General features: G+C 43.1%; 1 long non-coding RNA gene across 1 annotated transcript; it reads left to right on the forward strand.

The window, feature by feature from the left end:
* The first annotated feature begins 21,255 nt into the window (after nt 1-21,255).
* Nucleotides 21,256-21,731, forward strand: LOC149392999 (uncharacterized). The gene is made up of 3 exons (XR_016299720.1): nt 21,256-21,352; nt 21,441-21,518; nt 21,665-21,731. It is a non-coding gene; the product is annotated as an uncharacterized LOC149392999 (long non-coding RNA).
* The last annotated feature ends 771 nt before the right edge of the window (nt 21,732-22,502 follow it).

Genomic DNA, 22,502 nt, shown 5'->3' on the forward strand with positions numbered 1-22,502 from the left:
TTTGGACTTTCCTTTTAAAAACAAAAGATGAAGCTTTTTCAAAATTCAAAGAGTGGCAAACCCTTGAAGAGAATCAAATGAACAAAACTCTGAAAGCTCTAAGAACTGATAATGGCTTGGAATTCTGTAATGCTGAATTTGACCTTTTCTGTAAGGACCATGGCATCCTTAGACATAGAACCGTTAGGTCAACCCCTCAGCAGAATGGTGTTGCTGAAAGGATGAATAGGACCCTTCTAGAGAGAGTTAGAAGCTTGATGTTCACCTCGGGTCTCAGTAAATCCTTTTGGGGGGAAGCCTTAGCCACAACTACCTACCTTATCAACAGGAGCCCAAATAGGAACCTTGACCTTAAGTGTCCCATAGAAATCTGGAGTGGCAGAAAACCCCAGTTAGGGCACCTTAGGATCTTTGGCTGTGCTGCTTATGCTCACACTAGGGATGGGAAGTTGGACCCTAGATCTCTGAGATGTGTCTTTCTAGGTTACCAACAACAGAGTGGTACTAAAGGGTATATGCTTTGGGATAAGAGCTCTCAAGGGGTTAAAATCATAATCAGCAGAGATGTTGTTTTTTATGAGAGTTCTTTCCCTTGTAAGATCAACACCGAGCCTAGTGTTCCTCCTGAACCTGAAACCCTAAGTAACCCTATTGAGGTGGAGCTAACCAACCTAGAGAACCATGTCCCTGACCCTCAACCTGAGCCTGATCCTATTGAGCAAGGCCACCAGGCCCCACCTGATCAGGAGCCTGATGATAATGCTGAGCACACTGATCAGGTGGAGCAACTTGAGAGGTCCGCTCAAGAGGGTCTAGAAACCTACCAGCTGACTAGAGACCGAACTAGGAGAGATATCAGACCACCCTCTAGATACTCTTATGCTGACCTTGTGTTTACAGCCCTAGTTGCAGCTCATGAAACCCAGAACTCTGAACCTGAAACCTACCTGGATGCCATGAGTTCTAAGGAGAGGGTTAAATGGCATGAAGCCATGGTTGAGGAGATGAATTCTCTGAATGTCAACAAGACCTGGATTCTGGTTGAGAAACCTAGCACTCAGAAACTGGTGGAGTGCAGATGGCTTTTCAAAATCAAAGAGGGTCTATCTGACACAGACCCTCCTAGATTTAAAGCCAGGTTGGTTGCAAAGGGCTATACTCAGAGAGAATGTATAGATTTCACATAAATCTTCTCTCCTGTGGTAAAGTTCAAAACTATCAGGATCACGCTGTCCCTTGTGGCAAGTATGGATCTTGAACTCGAGCAGTTAGATGTGAAAACTGCTTTCTTACATGGTGACTTGGAAGAAGAGATTTATATGAGACAACCTGAGGGCTTCACTGACAAAGCTCACCCTGATAAAGTGTGCCTTCTGAAAAAATCTCTGTATGGTCTCAAACAAAGCCCAAGGCAATGGTATAAAAATTTTGACTTTTTCATTCTAAGTATTGGCTTTACCAAGAGTAATTATGATAGTTGTTTTTATTACTCATCCTTGTCTGTTGATCCTGTTTATGTGCTTTTATATGTTGATGATATGCTAATTATAAGCAAGTCTGTGGAGAAGATCAACAGGTTAAAACAGGAGCTGAACACTGTCTTTGATATGAAAGACTTGGGTCAAGCCCGGAGGATTCTTGGAATGTTGATTGAAAGAAAAAGAAAGAACTTTTGGCTTAAAGCTCATCAGAAATCCTACTTGGAAAAGGTTGTGTCCAAGTTTGGGAGTCTGGACTGTAAGCGTGTACCTATGCCTCTTGCTCCACATTTCATTCTGAGTAAGACTCAGTGTCCAGCCTCCAGAGCTGAGATACTCAGAATGGAAAGTGTTCCCTATGCTAATGCTATTGGTTCTTTGATGTATGCCATGATAAGCACTAGACCTGATTTGTCCTTTGCTATATCTTTGCTTAGCCGTTTTATGTCTAACCCAGGTCCTGAACATTGGTTGACGGACTTACTTTCCGTTTTTGATGTTTTTGAGCGAATCAACCCATTCCAAAGGCCCAATATGCTCCGAAAATAACCCATTGACCTATATATTAGACTCTAAGCTCTGAAAACAAGAAGCTCCCTTTTAGTTTTAGTTTCTATTTTATTGTTTGGTTGTTCTTGAGAGCTTTTGAAAGAGGAAACAGGCGTTCTTCAACAGAATTGACAACCCGACGAGTCCTCCTTCTCCGAATTCATTCGTTCTTCTTTCTTCCCTTTCTTTTATTTATTTCATTGCTTTAAATTATTGTTGAACATCAATTTTATTTAATATGAATTCTGTTTTGGTTTCAATCTTTATTTTAGTGCTTTTAATTATTCTTTTGTGTTTAGCGTTGATTATGAATTCCATTAGAGGCTAAGTTTCTTATGGGGTTGCGATGTAGCCGGGATTGTTAAGGGTTAGGGGGTTCATTAGGGTTAGATAATTATTGTTTGCTTCATTATTATGGATTGCTTGATATGAATCGTTCATTATGCGTTCTTATGCTTGATCACCATTAGAACTGTTATCTAGGATTGTTTAGCTACTCGAGAGAGAGTAAATAATCGTGCTTTTGTTCATGTCTTCATAGTTGATCCTAGGTTTTAAACTCTAGGCAATTTATGTAATCGTTTGAGCTCTTGTTTCATTGCGTGTGATTGTTTTAATAGGATTAGATGCCGAGAGGATAATAATCCGTCAATTACATAGGTTTGCTAGAACACTCGAGAGAGGCTAGTGAATAATTTTGATAGAGTGAGATTAGCTTCCATAGGAGTAGATTTTGTTGTTCAAACCCGAAACCCCCGACCTAGTTAGTTCCGGTGAAATCGTGACCCCTACCTTCTCTTCTTGCAAAACTCGTATTTAACTTTCTGCTTTAGTTTTATTATTTCTTTTGTTACAACCATCTTCTCAATTTTACTTGGAATTAATTAGCATCAAGTTTAGAAAATCGCTAGAGTAACTAGTCTCTGTGGGATCGATATCCGTTACTTACGTAACACTATCACTTGGGCGACACACGTACGCTTGCGTGCGCGAGAAATATCGCAACAGGTTTTTGGCGCCGTTGCCGGGGACTAGTCTACAATAGTGATTGAATTTACTTGCTCTTGCTATTTAATTTCTTAATTTTTGTTTTCTAATTTTTTGTGTCACTTTCTTGCTTTTGAAGGTGTATGCGAAAAGACGGGTCATCCGCTCTCGTTCCAATCAACCCTGAGATCGAAAATTTTTGCAGAAAAAATCGAAAAGAATCAAAGGAACGAGCAATGGAAGAGAACAGGAACAACGCCGAGGAGCCCAAGACCCTGTTCCAATACGGGCTGCCGCCGACCGATGCCACACAATCGGCCATTGTTCTTCCGGTACTTGCGGGTAATCAGAATTTCGAAATCAAGACCGGCGTGATCCATATGGTGCAACAATCCCAATTTTCGAGATCAGCAACACGTTCAAGCTCCACAACATCTCAGACGAAGCGATCCGCCTCCGCCTCTTCCCGTTCTCACTGCGGGATCGAGCCAAAACTTGGCTCAACTCGCTCCCTCCTGGCTCCATCACTTCGTGGGCGGACTTGCGCGTAAAGTTCATCTCGAAGTTCTTCCCATTCGAGAAGATGCATAAGAGGCGTAACGAAATCCATTCGTTCTCCCAGTTCGATGGTGAGTCGTTATTTGAAGCTTGGGGGCGCTTCAAGGAGCTGCAGCGGAAGTGTCCTAACCATGGCATCCAAGGGTGGATGATGGTGCAAATTTTCTACGGCGGCCTTTCTCCTTCATCGCGCACCCTCGTCAACACCGCCGCAGGGGGATCCTTCTTCCAAAAGACCGAGGAAGAAGCTCATGCCATCCTCGAGGAGCTCGCATACAACAACGACCAATGTCCTTCCGAGCGAAGAATTCAGAAGCGCGAGCCGGTCACGCCCGAGATGGAATTGATAAAAGCTCTCGCAGTATAGGTGGCCGACCTCACCAAAACGCTCCACGAGCAGAGAGCTACAGTTCATGCTATCCAAGCCCCTACTCCCGAGCCGTGCTTCTGGTGTGCCGGCCCTCATTCTAGCGATGAGTGCGCGCAAGGGAACAAGGGCCAACAAGCAAGCTTCATCAACAATCGGCCGCCCTACAATCAAGGCCCGATGAGCAACTATCAGAACGGCGGATGGCGCGGTCCCCAGAATAACATGCCGATGCAACCCGCACCGCAAGCTCAGCCTCGACCGCATCAGAATCAGCCCCGACCACCACCGTATCAAGCCCCACCATTTCGAGCCTACAAGAACGAGACCAATCTGGAGGAGCTCGTAGCTAATCTGGCCACGTCGACGACTGCCTTCGTGAATACCACCACCGACTTCATGCATGAAACGAAGACAGCCCTCTCGAACCAATCGGCACAGATCCGAAACCTCGAGACGCAGGTGGGGCAGCTCGCCAACGCCATTCACACACGACCCCAAGGCACGCTTCCAAGCGCCCCCGAAGTGAATCCAAGGGAGCACTGCAATGCCATTTCTCATCAACACGTTGCAGCCACCAAGAGCCCGAAGAAAGAAGAAGAAGAGGCTGCCCCGGTCACCAAAGCTCTTAAGCCGCACCCGCCGGTCCATACATATGAGCCGCCACTTCCGTTCCCGCAAAGGCTCACGGTGGCACTTTCCGCCGAGTGTAGTGCGCTTCTAAAACAAGAGCTCCAGCCAAAATTAGAAGATCCGGGCAAGTTCACATTGCCGTGCACCATTGGAGACATCTTCATCGAGAACGCGTTGTGCGATCTTGGTTCGGGCATCAACCTTATGCCGTCGGCCGTCTTCACCAAACTCGGGGTGGGTGAACTAAAGCCCACGCGCACCACTCTCCAACTGGCGGATCGGACTGTAAGGCACCCGCGCGGTTTCGTGGAAGACCTCCTCGTGAAAGTTGGAAAATTCACTTTTTCGGCCGATTTCTACGTCATCGACATGGACGAGGATCGCGATATCCCCATTCTTTTTGGGAGGGCTTTCTTAGCCACTTGTGGTGTTCGCATAGACGTGCAAAGAGGGGAGCTAAAGACGCGCGTGAAGAACGAGGAAGAGACGTTCGGGATCTGTAAAACCCGAAAGCGCAAGAAGGAAAAAGAAGAGATCTACGTCATCGAGACGTACGAAGTCGCCACTTCACCACCCACACCTCCGCCACGTGGTCCCCCGGAAAAATCAACAAAAAATGCGAGCAAGGAAGCAAAGCCGAAATCTCCATTCAAGCCATGGCGAGGACGTTGGCCGGAACCATTCAAAGAGGTATGGAGGAAGAAAGAGCGCGTGGAAGAAGATCCACCGCCGCCCGAGCGCGGCGGCGACGAGTAGGGGAGTTCTACCACCCCCGCGAGGTAAGTTCTCTGTCTCCCGTGTTTTTATGGATCTACATTGAGGACAATGTAGAGATTGAGTTTGGGGGGGTGAACTACTTTGTGGGGGATTTCTGTTAGATTAGGTTGTTTTTTTTTTTTTTTTTTTTTCTTAATTTTGTTTGGTGATTGCTTAGAGGTGATAGTATTAAAGTGTTTTCTCTCGTTACTTGTCAATGATACCATGTATTTGCGAAGAAATCCGAGTTTGAGTCAATTTTAAAATTTTTTGTGCTTCATTGTGATTGACTAGTGGTTTGAGTAACGCAATTTCGGTTGATTTTTCCCATTTATGCACACACGTCCGTCTCGGGGTTTGAGTAGTCTCTTAGAGGTTCGATCACATCTTTAAATGTCTTTTAGCTCACGAACACTAAGAACCGCTCTAGTCCTCTTCGAGGCGAAATGACCTGACACGAACCGAGGAAAAGTGATTTAGGCCTTCATTTTGTTAGCCACTCCAAGCCAAAAAGCCGTCCCGTAACATCCCCTTGAGCACCCTTTTCAGAAAAAGCCGAACGATTGATCCTTTCTCGATACTTAGTCAGAAAAAGCCTAGCCAATCATGTTTGAAATCCCACAAAGAACCCCGTTAACTTAGCGACTCTTGAGTGAATTCTTTCGATTTTGTGACATGTTTTTGACTAGTCTCTACGTGTTTTATAGTTCATTAGACACCACGCCGGTGATTGTTCGTTTTCATGTTTATTGTTTTGTATAAAGAAAAAAAAGAAAAAGAAAAGAAAGAAAAAAAAAAGAAAAAAAAATCGAAAAAAAGAGAAAAAGAAAAAAAAAAAACTACAAAAAAAAGAGTGTTTAATTTATGCGTTTTATTTATTTATTTGTATTAGTTTTTGGCGTGGTGTTCTGTGACATTAGTTTTAGAGACTAGATGTTGCATAGTCAAAGTTTGGGGGGAAAACATTGGAAAGTAAAGGCCTAGGAGAGAAAACGTGCGCGAAAGGTGAAATTTTATGTCATGAACGTGGGAATGGGTGAGCAAGAAATATCATGTGAAAGTTGGTGAGTTGGTGAGATTGAGTCGCTAGGTTGACGTTTTAGCCACATTTTGACCATATCCTACCGTTGACCCTAGCCTAACATTACAAGCCGACAAAGCCCTATTGATTTCCTTGGTAAGTGTCTTGCATTAGTGGAGAGTGAGCGGCGAAAATCATTATGGTGTTCGAATTTCATTCATCTCATTATTATTGGAGCATTCTACATTAGAAGATGTGAACGAACATATTGAGTTGACCTCTCTTTCTTTTGGGACATATTTCACACACGGATGATTTTGATCGAGAATGTGTTGCAAAATGCCATTTAGTCAATCTAATTATTTTTGGTTTCATATGATGATTGACTTGGATTCGGAAATTTTTGTAGGTTGAGGCATGTGACTAACACTTGATATTGTTGCTAACTTTGTAATCGCCATTCGTTTTTAGTGTAACTTCTTTGGTGTGTTTATTTTACTGTTTAGTCTTTTGTGTTGCTTGAGGACAAGCAACGGTTTAAGTTTGGGGGGATTTGATAGGTGCGTTAATCACGCGTAAAACTCCTATTTCCCGAACCAAAAACCGACGAGTCCTCAAGTAATTTAATGGTTTTTCGTAGGTTTTTGAGTAGTTTCAGGTTCAAAAGAGCAATAGAGCGTCTACAATCAATTTCGTGGAAAAAGGACGGGATTTGGAGACAAAACGGTCGAAAAATAGTCAAAAACAGCACAAGCAAGGAAATTGGCGAGACAGCGCGCCGCGCAACCACCATCGCGCGCCGCGCCAAGGCAAAGAACGAGACCGCGCGCCGCGCGCCTCAAGTTGCGCGCCGCGCATACCGGGAAACGCAAACATGAAAATCACAGAGTCTTACGCGCGCTCCGCGCATAGCTGAAATTTGGAGCCGCGCGCCGCGCAAGGAGGACCGCGCGCCGCGCCCTTCTTCGGGTTTTGACGGACTTACTTTCCGTTTTTGATGTTTTTGAGCGAATCAACCCATTCCAAAGGCCCAATATGCTCCGAAAATAACCCATTGACCTATATATTAGACTCTAAGCTCTGAAAACAAGAAGCTCCCTTTTAGTTTTAGTTTCTATTTTATTGTTTGGTTGTTCTTGAGAGCTTTTGAAAGAGGAAACAGGCGTTCTTCAACAGAATTGACAACCCGACGAGTCCTCCTTCTCCGAATTCATTCGTTCTTCTTTCTTCCCTTTCTTTTATTTATTTCATTGCTTTAAATTATTGTTGAACATCAATTTTATTTAATATGAATTCTGTTTTGGTTTCAATCTTTATTTTAGTGCTTTTAATTATTCTTTTGTGTTTAGCGTTGATTATGAATTCCATTAGAGGCTAAGTTTCTTATGGGGTTGCGATGTAGCCGGGATTGTTAAGGGTTAGGGGGTTCATTAGGGTTAGATAATTATTGTTTGCTTCATTATTATGGATTGCTTGATATGAATCGTTCATTATGCGTTCTTATGCTTGATCACCATTAGAACTGTTATCTAGGATTGTTTAGCTACTCGAGAGAGAGTAAATAATCGTGCTTTTGTTCATGTCTTCATAGTTGATCCTAGGTTTTAAACTCTAGGCAATTTATGTAATCGTTTGAGCTCTTGTTTCATTGCGTGTGATTGTTTTAATAGGATTAGATGCCGAGAGGATAATAATCCGTCAATTACATAGGTTTGCTAGAACACTCGAGAGAGGCTAGTGAATAATTTTGATAGAGTGAGATTAGCTTCCATAGGAGTAGATTTTGTTGTTCAAACCCGAAACCCCCGACCTAGTTAGTTCCGGTGAAATCGTGACCCCTACCTTCTCTTCTTGCAAAACTCGTATTTAACTTTCTGCTTTAGTTTTATTATTTCTTTTGTTACAACCATCTTCTCAATTTTACTTGGAATTAATTAGCATCAAGTTTAGAAAATCGCTAGAGTAACTAGTCTCTGTGGGATCGATATCCGTTACTTACGTAACACTATCACTTGGGCGACACACGTACGCTTGCGTGCGCGAGAAATATCGCAACAAGTTTTTGGCGCCGTTGCCGGGGACTAGTCTACAATAGTGATTGAATTTACTTGCTCTTGCTATTTAATTTCTTAATTTTTGTTTTCTAATTTTTTGTGTCACTTTCTTGCTTTTGAAGGTGTATGCGAAAAGACGGGTCATCCGCTCTCGTTCCAATCAACCCTGAGATCGAAAATTTTTGCAGAAAAAATCGAAAAGAATCAAAGGAACGAGCAATGGAAGAGAACAGGAACAACGCCGAGGAGCCCAAGACCCTGTTCCAATACGGGCTGCCGCCGACCGATGCCACACAATCGGCCATTGTTCTTCCGGTACTTGCGGGTAATCAGAATTTCGAAATCAAGACCGGCGTGATCCATATGGTGCAACAATCCCAATTTTCGAGATCAGCAACACGTTCAAGCTCCACAACATCTCAGACGAAGCGATCCGCCTCCGCCTCTTCCCGTTCTCACTGCGGGATCGAGCCAAAACTTGGCTCAACTCGCTCCCTCCTGGCTCCATCACTTCGTGGGCGGACTTGCGCGTAAAGTTCATCTCGAAGTTCTTCCCATTCGAGAAGATGCATAAGAGGCGTAACGAAATCCATTCGTTCTCCCAGTTCGATGGTGAGTCGTTATTTGAAGCTTGGGGGCGCTTCAAGGAGCTGCAGCGGAAGTGTCCTAACCATGGCATCCAAGGGTGGATGATGGTGCAAATTTTCTACGGCGGCCTTTCTCCTTCATCGCGCACCCTCGTCAACACCGCCGCAGGGGGATCCTTCTTCCAAAAGACCGAGGAAGAAGCTCATGCCATCCTCGAGGAGCTCGCATACAACAACGACCAATGTCCTTCCGAGCGAAGAATTCAGAAGCGCGAGCCGGTCACGCCCGAGATGGAATTGATAAAAGCTCTCGCAGTATAGGTGGCCGACCTCACCAAAACGCTCCACGAGCAGAGAGCTACAGTTCATGCTATCCAAGCCCCTACTCCCGAGCCGTGCTTCTGGTGTGCCGGCCCTCATTCTAGCGATGAGTGCGCGCAAGGGAACAAGGGCCAACAAGCAAGCTTCATCAACAATCGGCCGCCCTACAATCAAGGCCCGATGAGCAACTATCAGAACGGCGGATGGCGCGGTCCCCAGAATAACATGCCGATGCAACCCGCACCGCAAGCTCAGCCTCGACCGCATCAGAATCAGCCCCGACCACCACCGTATCAAGCCCCACCATTTCGAGCCTACAAGAACGAGACCAATCTGGAGGAGCTCGTAGCTAATCTGGCCACGTCGACGACTGCCTTCGTGAATACCACCACCGACTTCATGCATGAAACGAAGACAGCCCTCTCGAACCAATCGGCACAGATCCGAAACCTCGAGACGCATGTGGGGCAGCTCGCCAACGCCATTCACACACGACCCCAAGGCACGCTTCCAAGCGCCCCCGAAGTGAATCCAAGGGAGCACTGCAATGCCATTTCTCATCAACACGTTGCAGCCACCAAGAGCCCGAAGAAAGAAGAAGAAGAGGCTGCCCCGGTCACCAAACCTCTTAAGCCGCACCCGCCGGTCCATACATATGAGCCGCCACTTCCGTTCCCGCAAAGGCTCACGGTGGCACTTTCCGCCGAGTGTAGTGCGCTTCTAAAACAAGAGCTCCAGCCAAAATTAGAAGATCCGGGCAAGTTCACATTGCCGTGCACCATTGGAGACATCTTCATCGAGAACGCGTTGTGCGATCTTGGTTCGGGCATCAACCTTATGCCGTCGGCCGTCTTCACCAAACTCGGGGTGGGTGAACTAAAGCCCACGCGCACCACTCTCCAACTGGCGGATCGGACTGTAAGGCACCCGCGCGGTTTCGTGGAAGACCTCCTCGTGAAAGTTGGAAAATTCACTTTTTCGGCCGATTTCTACGTCATCGACATGGACGAGGATCGCGATATCCCCATTCTTTTTGGGAGGGCTTTCTTAGCCACTTGTGGTGTTCGCATAGACGTGCAAAGAGGGGAGCTAAAGACGCGCGTGAAGAACGAGGAAGAGACGTTCGGGATCTGTAAAACCCGAAAGCGCAAGAAGGAAAAAGAAGAGATCTACGTCATCGAGACGTACGAAGTCGCCACTTCACCACCCACACCTCCGCCACGTGGTCCCCCGGAAAAATCAACAAAAAATGCGAGCAAGGAAGCAAAGCCGAAATCTCCATTCAAGCCATGGCGAGGACGTTGGCCGGAACCATTCAAAGAGGTATGGAGGAAGAAAGAGCGCGTGGAAGAAGATCCACCGCCGCCCGAGCGCGGCGGCGACGAGTAGGGGAGTTCTACCACCCCCGCGAGGTAAGTTCTCTGTCTCCCGTGTTTTTATGGATCTACATTGAGGACAATGTAGAGATTGAGTTTGGGGGGGTGAACTACTTTGTGGGGGATTTCTGTTAGATTAGGTTGTTTTTTTTTTTTTTTTTTTTTTCTTAATTTTGTTTGGTGATTGCTTAGAGGTGATAGTATTAAAGTGTTTTCTCTCGTTACTTGTCAATGATACCATGTATTTGCGAAGAAATCCGAGTTTGAGTCAATTTTAAAATTTTTTGTGCTTCATTGTGATTGACTAGTGGTTTGAGTAACGCAATTTCGGTTGATTTTTCCCATTTATGCACACACGTCCGTCTCGGGGTTTGAGTAGTCTCTTAGAGGTTCGATCACATCTTTAAATGTCTTTTAGCTCACGAACACTAAGAACCGCTCTAGTCCTCTTCGAGGCGAAATGACCTGACACGAACCGAGGAAAAGTGATTTAGGCCTTCATTTTGTTAGCCACTCCAAGCCAAAAAGCCGTCCCGTAACATCCCCTTGAGCACCCTTTTCAGAAAAAGCCGAACGATTGATCCTTTCTCGATACTTAGTCAGAAAAAGCCTAGCCAATCATGTTTGAAATCCCACAAAGAACCCCGTTAACTTAGCGACTCTTGAGTGAATTCTTTCGATTTTGTGACATGTTTTTGACTAGTCTCTACGTGTTTTATAGTTCATTAGACACCACGCCGGTGATTGTTCGTTTTCATGTTTATTGTTTTGTATAAAGAAAAAAAAAGAAAAAGAGAAGAAAGAAAAAAAAAAAAAAAAAAAATCGAAAAAAAAGAGAAAAAGAAAAAAAAAAACTACAAAAAAAAGAGTGTTTAATTTATGCGTTTTATTTATTTATTTGTATTAGTTTTTTGCGTGGTGTTCTGTGACATTAGTTTTAGAGACTAGATGTTGCATAGTCAAAGTTTGGGGGGAAAACATTGGAAAGTAAAGGCCTAGGAGAGAAAACGTGCGCGAAAGGTGAAATTTTATGTCATGAACGTGGGAATGGGTGAGCAAGAAATATCATGTGAAAGTTGGTGAGTTGGTGAGATTGAGTCGCTAGGTTGACGTTTTAGCCACATTTTGACCATATCCTACCGTTGACCCTAGCCTAACATTACAAGCCGACAAAGCCCTATTGATTTCCTTGGTAAGTGTCTTGCATTAGTGGAGAGTGAGCGGCGAAAATCATTATGGTGTTCGAATTTCATTCATCTCATTATTATTGGAGCATTCTACATTAGAAGATGTGAACGAACATATTGAGTTGACCTCTCTTTCTTTTGGGACATATTTCACACACGGATGATTTTGATCGAGAATGTGTTGCAAAATGCCATTTAGTCAATCTAATTATTTTTGGTTTCATATGATGATTGACTTGGATTCGGAAATTTTTGTAGGTTGAGGCATGTGACTAACACTTGATATTGTTGCTAACTTTGTAATCGCCATTCGTTTTTAGTGTAACTTCTTTGGTGTGTTTATTTTACTGTTTAGTCTTTTGTGTTGCTTGAGGACAAGCAACGGTTTAAGTTTGGGGGGATTTGATAGGTGCGTTAATCACGCGTAAAACTCCTATTTCCCGAACCAAAAACCGACGAGTCCTCAAGTAATTTAATGGTTTTTCGTAGGTTTTTGAGTAGTTTCAGGTTCAAAAGAGCAATAGAGCGTCTACAATCAATTTCGTGGAAAAAGGACGGGATTTGGAGACAAAACGGTCGAAAAATAGTCAAAAACAGCACAAGCAAGGAAATTGGCGAGACAGCGCGCCGCGCAACCACCATCGCGCGCCGCGCCAAGGCAAAGAACGAGACCGCGCGCCGCGCGCCTCAAGTTGCGCGCCGCGCATACCGGGAAACGCAAACATGAAAATCACAGAGTCTTACGCGCGCTCCGCGCATAGCTGAAATTTGGAGCCGCGCGCCGCGCAAGGAGGACCGCGCGCCGCGCCCTTCTTCGGGTTTTGACGGACTTACTTTCCGTTTTTGATGTTTTTGAGCGAATCAACCCATTCCAAAGGCCCAATATGCTCCGAAAATAACCCATTGACCTATATATTAGACTCTAAGCTCTGAAAACAAGAAGCTCCCTTTTAGTTTTAGTTTCTATTTTATTGTTTGGTTGTTCTTGAGAGCTTTTGAAAGAGGAAACAGGCGTTCTTCAACAGAATTGACAACCCGACGAGTCCTCCTTCTCCGAATTCATTCGTTCTTCTTTCTTCCCTTTCTTTTATTTATTTCATTGCTTTAAATTATTGTTGAACATCAATTTTATTTAATATGAATTCTGTTTTGGTTTCAATCTTTATTTTAGTGCTTTTAATTATTCTTTTGTGTTTAGCGTTGATTATGAATTCCATTAGAGGCTAAGTTTCTTATGGGGTTGCGATGTAGCCGGGATTGTTAAGGGTTAGGGGGTTCATTAGGGTTAGATAATTATTGTTTGCTTCATTATTATGGATTGCTTGATATGAATCGTTCATTATGCGTTCTTATGCTTGATCACCATTAGAACTGTTATCTAGGATTGTTTAGCTACTCGAGAGAGAGTAAATAATCGTGCTTTTGTTCATGTCTTCATAGTTGATCCTAGGTTTTAAACTCTAGGCAATTTATGTAATCGTTTGAGCTCTTGTTTCATTGCGTGTGATTGTTTTAATAGGATTAGATGCCGAGAGGATAATAATCCGTCAATTACATAGGTTTGCTAGAACACTCGAGAGAGGCTAGTGAATAATTTTGATAGAGTGAGATTAGCTTCCATAGGAGTAGATTTTGTTGTTCAAACCCGAAACCCCCGACCTAGTTAGTTCCGGTGAAATCGTGACCCCTACCTTCTCTTCTTGCAAAACTCGTATTTAACTTTCTGCTTTAGTTTTATTATTTCTTTTGTTACAACCATCTTCTCAATTTTACTTGGAATTAATTAGCATCAAGTTTAGAAAATCGCTAGAGTAACTAGTCTCTGTGGGATCGATATCCGTTACTTACGTAACACTATCACTTGGGCGACACACGTACGCTTGCGTGCGCGAGAAATATCGCAACAAGTTTTTGGCGCCGTTGCCGGGGACTAGTCTACAATAGTGATTGAATTTACTTGCTCTTGCTATTTAATTTCTTAATTTTTGTTTTCTAATTTTTTGTGTCACTTTCTTGCTTTTGAAGGTGTATGCGAAAAGACGGGTCATCCGCTCTCGTTCCAATCAACCCTGAGATCGAAAATTTTTGCAGAAAAAATCGAAAAGAATCAAAGGAACGAGCAATGGAAGAGAACAGGAACAACGCCGAGGAGCCCAAGACCCTGTTCCAATACGGGCTGCCGCCGACCGATGCCACACAATCGGCCATTGTTCTTCCGGTACTTGCGGGTAATCAGAATTTCGAAATCAAGACCGGCGTGATCCATATGGTGCAACAATCCCAATTTTCGAGATCAGCAACACGTTCAAGCTCCACAACATCTCAGACGAAGCGATCCGCCTCCGCCTCTTCCCGTTCTCACTGCGGGATCGAGCCAAAACTTGGCTCAACTCGCTCCCTCCTGGCTCCATCACTTCGTGGGCGGACTTGCGCGTAAAGTTCATCTCGAAGTTCTTCCCATTCGAGAAGATGCATAAGAGGCGTAACGAAATCCATTCGTTCTCCCAGTTCGATGGTGAGTCGTTATTTGAAGCTTGGGGGCGCTTCAAGGAGCTGCAGCGGAAGTGTCCTAACCATGGCATCCAAGGGTGGATGATGGTGCAAATTTTCTACGGCGGCCTTTCTCCTTCATCGCGCACCCTCGTCAACACCGCCGCAGGGGGATCCTTCTTCCAAAAGACCGAGGAAGAAGCTCATGCCATCCTCGAGGAGCTCGCATACAACAACGACCAATGTCCTTCCGAGCGAAGAATTCAGAAGCGCGAGCCGGTCACGCCCGAGATGGAATTGATAAAAGCTCTCGCAGTATAGGTGGCCGACCTCACCAAAACGCTCCACGAGCAGAGAGCTACAGTTCATGCTATCCAAGCCCCTACTCCCGAGCCGTGCTTCTGGTGTGCCGGCCCTCATTCTAGCGATGAGTGCGCGCAAGGGAACAAGGGCCAACAAGCAAGCTTCATCAACAATCGGCCGCCCTACAATCAAGGCCCGATGAGCAACTATCAGAACGGCGGATGGCGCGGTCCCCAGAATAACATGCCGATGCAACCCGCACCGCAAGCTCAGCCTCGACCGCATCAGAATCAGCCCCGACCACCACCGTATCAAGCCCCACCATTTCGAGCCTACAAGAACGAGACCAATCTGGAGGAGCTCGTAGCTAATCTGGCCACGTCGACGACTGCCTTCGTGAATACCACCACCGACTTCATGCATGAAACGAAGACAGCCCTCTCGAACCAATCGGCACAGATCCGAAACCTCGAGACGCAGGTGGGGCAGCTCGCCAACGCCATTCACACACGACCCCAAGGCACGCTTCCAAGCGCCCCCGAAGTGAATCCAAGGGAGCACTGCAATGCCATTTCTCATCAACACGTTGCAGCCACCAAGAGCCCGAAGAAAGAAGAAGAAGAGGCTGCCCCGGTCACCAAAGCTCTTAAGCCGCACCCGCCGGTCCATACATATGAGCCGCCACTTCCGTTCCCGCAAAGGCTCACGGTGGCACTTTCCGCCGAGTGTAGTGCGCTTCTAAAACAAGAGCTCCAGCCAAAATTAGAAGATCCGGGCAAGTTCACATTGCCGTGCACCATTGGAGACATCTTCATCGAGAACGCGTTGTGCGATCTTGGTTCGGGCATCAACCTTATGCCGTCGGCCGTCTTCACCAAACTCGGGGTGGGTGAACTAAAGCCCACGCGCACCACTCTCCAACTGGCGGATCGGACTGTAAGGCACCCGCGCGGTTTCGTGGAAGACCTCCTCGTGAAAGTTGGAAAATTCACTTTTTCGGCCGATTTCTACGTCATCGACATGGACGAGGATCGCGATATCCCCATTCTTTTTGGGAGGGCTTTCTTAGCCACTTGTGGTGTTCGCATAGACGTGCAAAGAGGGGAGCTAAAGACGCGCGTGAAGAACGAGGAAGAGACGTTCGGGATCTGTAAAACCCGAAAGCGCAAGAAGGAAAAAGAAGAGATCTACGTCATCGAGACGTACGAAGTCGCCACTTCACCACCCACACCTCCGCCACGTGGTCCCCCGGAAAAATCAACAAAAAATGCGAGCAAGGAAGCAAAGCCGAAATCTCCATTCAAGCCATGGCGAGGACGTTGGCCGGAACCATTCAAAGAGGTATGGAGGAAGAAAGAGCGCGTGGAAGAAGATCCACCGCCGCCCGAGCGCGGCGGCGACGAGTAGGGGAGTTCTACCACCCCCGCGAGGTAAGTTCTCTGTCTCCCGTGTTTTTATGGATCTACATTGAGGACAATGTAGAGATTGAGTTTGGGGGGGTGAACTACTTTGTGGGGGATTTCTGTTAGATTAGGTTGTTTTTTTTTTTTTTTTTTTTTCTTAATTTTGTTTGGTGATTGCTTAGAGGTGATAGTATTAAAGTGTTTTCTCTCGTTACTTGTCAATGATACCATGTATTTGCGAAGAAATCCGAGTTTGAGTCAATTTTAAAATTTTTTGTGCTTCATTGTGATTGACTAGTGGTTTGAGTAACGCAATTTCGGTTGATTTTTCCCATTTATGCACACACGTCCGTCTCGGGGTTTGAGTAGTCTCTTAGAGGTTCGATCACATCTTTAAATGTCTTTTAGCTCACGAACACTAAGAACCGCTCTAGTCCTCTTCGAGGCGAAATGACCTGACACGAACCGAGGAAAAGTGATTTAGGCCTTCATTTTGTTAGCCACTCCAAGCCAAAAAGCCGTCCCGTAACATCCCCTTGAGCACCCTTTTCAGAAAAAGCCGAACGATTGATCCTTTCTCGATACTTAGTCAGAAAAAGCCTAGCCAATCATGTTTGAAATCCCACAAAGAACCCCGTTAACTTAGCGACTCTTGAGTGAATTCTTTCGATTTTGTGACATGTTTTTGACTAGTCTCTACGTGTTTTATAGTTCATTAGACACCACGCCGGTGATTGTTCGTTTTCATGTTTATTGTTTTGTATAAAGAAAAAAAAAGAAAAAGAAAAGAAAGAAAAAAAAAAGAAAAAAAAATCGAAAAAAAGAGAAAAAGAAAAAAAAAAACTACAAAAAAAAGAGTGTTTAATTTATGCGTTTTATTTATTTATTTGTATTAGTTTTTGGCGTGGTGTTCTGTGACATTAGTTTTAGAGACTAGATGTTGCATAGTCAAAGTTTGGGGGGAAAACATTGGAAAGTAAAGGCCTAGGAGAGAAAACGTGCGCGAAAGGTGAAATTTTATGTCATGAACGTGGGAATGGGTGAGCAAGAAATATCATGTGAAAGTTGGTGAGTTGGTGAGATTGAGTCGCTAGGTTGACGTTTTAGCCACATTTTGACCATATCCTACCGTTGACCCTAGCCTAACATTACAAGCCGACAAAGCCCTATTGATTTCCTTGGTAAGTGTCTTGCATTAGTGGAGAGTGAGCGGCGAAAATCATTATGGTGTTCGAATTTCATTCATCTCATTATTATTGGAGCATTCTACATTAGAAGATGTGAACGAACATATTGAGTTGACCTCTCTTTCTTTTGGGACATATTTCACACACGGATGATTTTGATCGAGAATGTGTTGCAAAATGCCATTTAGTCAATCTAATTATTTTTGGTTTCATATGATGATTGACTTGGATTCGGAAATTTTTATAGGTTGAGGCATGTGACTAACACTTGATATTGTTGCTAACTTTGTAATCGCCATTCGTTTTTAGTGTAACTTCTTTGGTGTGTTTATTTTACTGTTTAGTCTTTTGTGTTGCTTGAGGACAAGCAACGGTTTAAGTTTGGGGGGATTTGATAGGTGCGTTAATCACGCGTAAAACTCCTATTTCCCGAACCAAAAACCGACGAGTCCTCAAGTAATTTAATGGTTTTTCGTAGGTTTTTGAGTAGTTTCAGGTTCAAAAGAGCAATAGAGCGTCTACAATCAATTTCGTGGAAAAAGGACGGGATTTGGAGACAAAACGGTCGAAAAATAGTCAAAAACAGCACAAGCAAGGAAATTGGCGAGACAGCGCGCCGCGCAACCACCATCGCGCGCCGCGCCAAGGCAAAGAACGAGACCGCGCGCCGCGCGCCTCAAGTTGCGCGCCGCGCATACCGGGAAACGCAAACATGAAAATCACAGAGTCTTACGCGCGCTCCGCGCATAGCTGAAATTTGGAGCCGCGCGCCGCGCAAGGAGGACCGCGCGCCGCGCCCTTCTTCGGGTTTTGACGGACTTACTTTCCGTTTTTGATGTTTTTGAGCGAATCAACCCATTCCAAAGGCCCAATATGCTCCGAAAATAACCCATTGACCTATATATTAGACTCTAAGCTCTGAAAACAAGAAGCTCCCTTTTAGTTTTAGTTTCTATTTTATTGTTTGGTTGTTCTTGAGAGCTTTTGAAAGAGGAAACAGGCGTTCTTCAACAGAATTGACAACCCGACGAGTCCTCCTTCTCCGAATTCATTCGTTCTTCTTTCTTCCCTTTCTTTTATTTATTTCATTGCTTTAAATTATTGTTGAACATCAATTTTATTTAATATGAATTCTGTTTTGGTTTCAATCTTTATTTTAGTGCTTTTAATTATTCTTTTGTGTTTAGCGTTGATTATGAATTCCATTAGAGGCTAAGTTTCTTATGGGGTTGCGATGTAGCCGGGATTGTTAAGGGTTAGGGGGTTCATTAGGGTTAGATAATTATTGTTTGCTTCATTATTATGGATTGCTTGATATGAATCGTTCATTATGCGTTCTTATGCTTGATCACCATTAGAACTGTTATCTAGGATTGTTTAGCTACTCGAGAGAGAGTAAATAATCGTGCTTTTGTTCATGTCTTCATAGTTGATCCTAGGTTTTAAACTCTAGGCAATTTATGTAATCGTTTGAGCTCTTGTTTCATTGCGTGTGATTGTTTTAATAGGATTAGATGCCGAGAGGATAATAATCCGTCAATTACATAGGTTTGCTAGAACACTCGAGAGAGGCTAGTGAATAATTTTGATAGAGTGAGATTAGCTTCCATAGGAGTAGATTTTGTTGTTCAAACCCGAAACCCCCGACCTAGTTAGTTCCGGTGAAATCGTGACCCCTACCTTCTCTTCTTGCAAAACTCGTATTTAACTTTCTGCTTTAGTTTTATTATTTCTTTTGTTACAACCATCTTCTCAATTTTACTTGGAATTAATTAGCATCAAGTTTAGAAAATCGTTAGAGTAACTAGTCTCTGTGAGATCGATATCCGTTACTTACGTAACACTATCACTTGGGCGACACACGTACGCTTGCGTGCGCGAGAAATATCGCAACAAGTTTTTGGCGCGGTTGCCGGGGACTAGTCTACAATAGTGATTGAATTTACTTGCTCTTGCTATTTAATTTCTTAATTTTTGTTTTCTAACTTTTTGTGTCACTTTCTTGCTTTTGAAGGTGTATGCGAAAAGACGGGTCATCCGCTCTCGTTCCAATCAACCCTGAGATCGAAAAATTTTGCAGAAAAAATCGAAAAGAATCAAAGGAACGAGCAATGGAAGAGAACAGGAACAACGCCGAGGAGCCCAAGACCCTGTTCCAATACGGGCTGCCGCCGACCGATGCCACACAATCGGCCATTGTTCTTCAGGTACTTGCGGGTAATCAGAATTTCGAAATCAAGACCGGCGTGATCCATATGGTGCAACAATCCCAATTTTCGGGATCACCGGCCGAAGACCCGCAAGACCACCTCACCAACTTCGTCGAGATCAGCAACATGTTCAAGCTCCACAACATCTCAGACGAAGCGATCCGCCTCCGCCTCTTCCCGTTCTCACTGCGGGATCGAGCCACCTAAATTGAATATGAATATTATGATTTTGTTAAAAAAATTGGCTATTAAGCCACCTAAACTATAAGAATTGTAAATTAGCCAACCTTTGGTAAATACTTTGTAAATAGCCAACTTGCATACGTGGCAGCCTATTAACTACTTTTTTTACATGTTTGACTGGATTAAATAAGTATTTTATTAATCTGTTAATAAGTTAACTTGATTATTTACAAAAAATTAACGAAAGGTGGGCTATATCTCAATTCACTATAACCGTGTGGCTATATAACTTAATAACCCATTTTTTTATGTTTAAAAATAAAATTACTAATACATCTGTTAAGCTTTTTTTTTTTATTTAACACTTGTGGACACGTTGTGTGCTTGGAATAGTCACGTGTTTAGTATTTGATGGACCCAAAATCATTCTTCGAGATTCTAGAGGGCTCAAGGAAGTTTAGGACAAGACCCAAAATCATTCTTCGAGATTCCAGAGGGCTCAAGAGCTTTAGATGAATTTTTGAATCGTGTTTTGGGAGGAGGAATCACTCTCTAATTTGAAAGGGCTCGAGGAAGGTTAGAACTAGGCCTAATGCATCAAAGAGCTTCAGAAGATCTTTGAATTATGTAATATGACTTTGTTAGTCTTGGTTTGTGAGAGAAATTTTTTTAGAGAGAGTAAATATTTTCTCTCTCATTAGAAAGAGAGAATGAAAGTGAATTATTTCTCTTTTTTGCGTTTCTATAGTAGAGTGGAGAGAGTATTTATAGTGAATTGGTATTGTGATGTTTGTTACATGAGTTATTGTATGGCCGTGTATATTTAGCATTTACACATGAGAGCTGCTTTGTCTTTTGGGCGGATGACGTGGGAAGGCTGAAGGAAGAGGGGAGTGGTTGGCAGCTGGCTTTTGGGTTTTCGAAAATCCGACATAACATCTATTACTGAGCTTGCCATAACAAATTAGGTTGCGTGACAAATTTAGCATAAAAAAATTAAATTTTGTGACAAGTTTAGAAATATATGTGTGGAAAAAAATTGATTGATTTTGATGAAGCAAAATTTTCCGTCGTGAGGAAAACTATTTCATTTCATGATAGAAAAATCTTTCTCGTAGAATAAGTTTACGTCGAGATGAAAAATTTCCATCTCAAAGAAATATCACTAATTCCACGATGGAAACTCTATAATCGTGGAATCGTTTACGGTCGCGGCGTGAAATATTCTCGTCACGACGAGACGGGATGGAAATGTTATATATATATATATATATTTTATTATTTATCTTTTACCATGACGAGAGTATTCCCGTTGTAGAAACACTTTGCATCATGACGTGTAATTTCAAAGTCGCGAGGAAAACATTGTAAACCATACTTCTACCACGACGAACATATTATCTGTCGACGTGGTAACATTTCTTGTTACAACGTGAACTCGGCGCGACGAAATCATTGAAAACCACAATTTTTTCACAAAGAAAATTATTCCCATCATGGAAACTAGATTTTGATGTGATTAAATGTGGAATTTCATATTGGTGTTTCACTCGTCATTTCCTTTGATATCCAATCTATTACGGCAATTCTTTGACTTGCTTGTTCAGACCATCTCGATACCTTTATTGTGTTCAATGAAAGAAAAAGAGTTACATCATCTGCAAAGAAGAACAGAAGACATGTGGGGAAGTCTTTACACCAGGTTAATTCCATTTCGTGAGTGTTGAGTAATCGCAACGCTTTTTACTGTTATTTACAGTATTTAACTTTTTTTTTTCCTTTTCTTACAGACTCCTCATGGTTCACTGTTGGACATATTAAGAAATGCGCGTGATCTTCTTTCCAAATGCGATATTAAACTTCCCGAGGTACATTTAAATTTCGCGACGATATCAAATTTGCTCAATAGGATCATGTTTTAGTTTTATCACATCTTAAAAATGTATTCAATTTACGTTGGTTTTTGGTCATCCTTGTCCAGTAATGATACTTGGAGCTGTATTTATAATTGCAGATTGGAGGTAATGACAAATATCTAGATTCTGGACCGCCGTTTCTAATTCTTCTGCACCCTGCTCTTGTCCCGTTATGGGAGGTTACTATAGGCAAAAGGTAAATTTGTGCTTGATCTTGTTTTTAATTTTTCTCAACTCAGCTTCAACTCTAATTTCTGCCTTGGTTTTGTGGATACAAATTAAAAATACTCAGCTCTAATTTCATTTAGGAAAACACTCTTTTATCACCATATGATAAAATTAATATAATTAGTGATGAAACAAAATCATAATTGACTTTTGAATACATTCTAATGTGTGTCCTCTAATAAATTAACCTCGAAAAATTTTGACACTAGACTATTAATTTTGGTTCCAGTATCCAATAGACACAATCGGCAATTAATTGTTGATTGGCATCATACGGATATGATCAAGAGGTTATGACGTTCACACATTCTATTATCACTCTAAATGACTCGACTACTTGGTACAGTTGTAAATATATTAATTGTTTATTGTAGTTCGCTGGAGGGTCCATATCCAATGGCTCTGAGATACAAGTAGAGGTTTCAGAATTCCAGTGGAAGAATGTCAATGTAAGTACACCTATATTGTATGATTTAAGAAGTGATATTACTATATTGTGGTGAAGTGAACTTGCTTCTCTTTTCAAGGTTGATGGAAGCAATTGATCATAAAGGCCGATAATATCATGGGCTCAACTAGGATTCATGACAATGAAGAAAATATCTTGCAATATGGACACAGGTCACATCTTATAATTATCCTAAACAAAAGAAAAAGGGAAAAAAACCTATCTAATATAACGTCATCAACTTGTTAAACTGGATTCTC

The sequence above is a fragment of the Urtica dioica genome, chromosome 6 (genome assembly GCF_054948205.1).
Source record: "Urtica dioica subsp. dioica isolate 48M chromosome 6, U.dioica_male_clone48M_v1_H2, whole genome shotgun sequence".
Classification (NCBI taxonomy): Eukaryota; Viridiplantae; Streptophyta; class Magnoliopsida; order Rosales; family Urticaceae; genus Urtica; species Urtica dioica.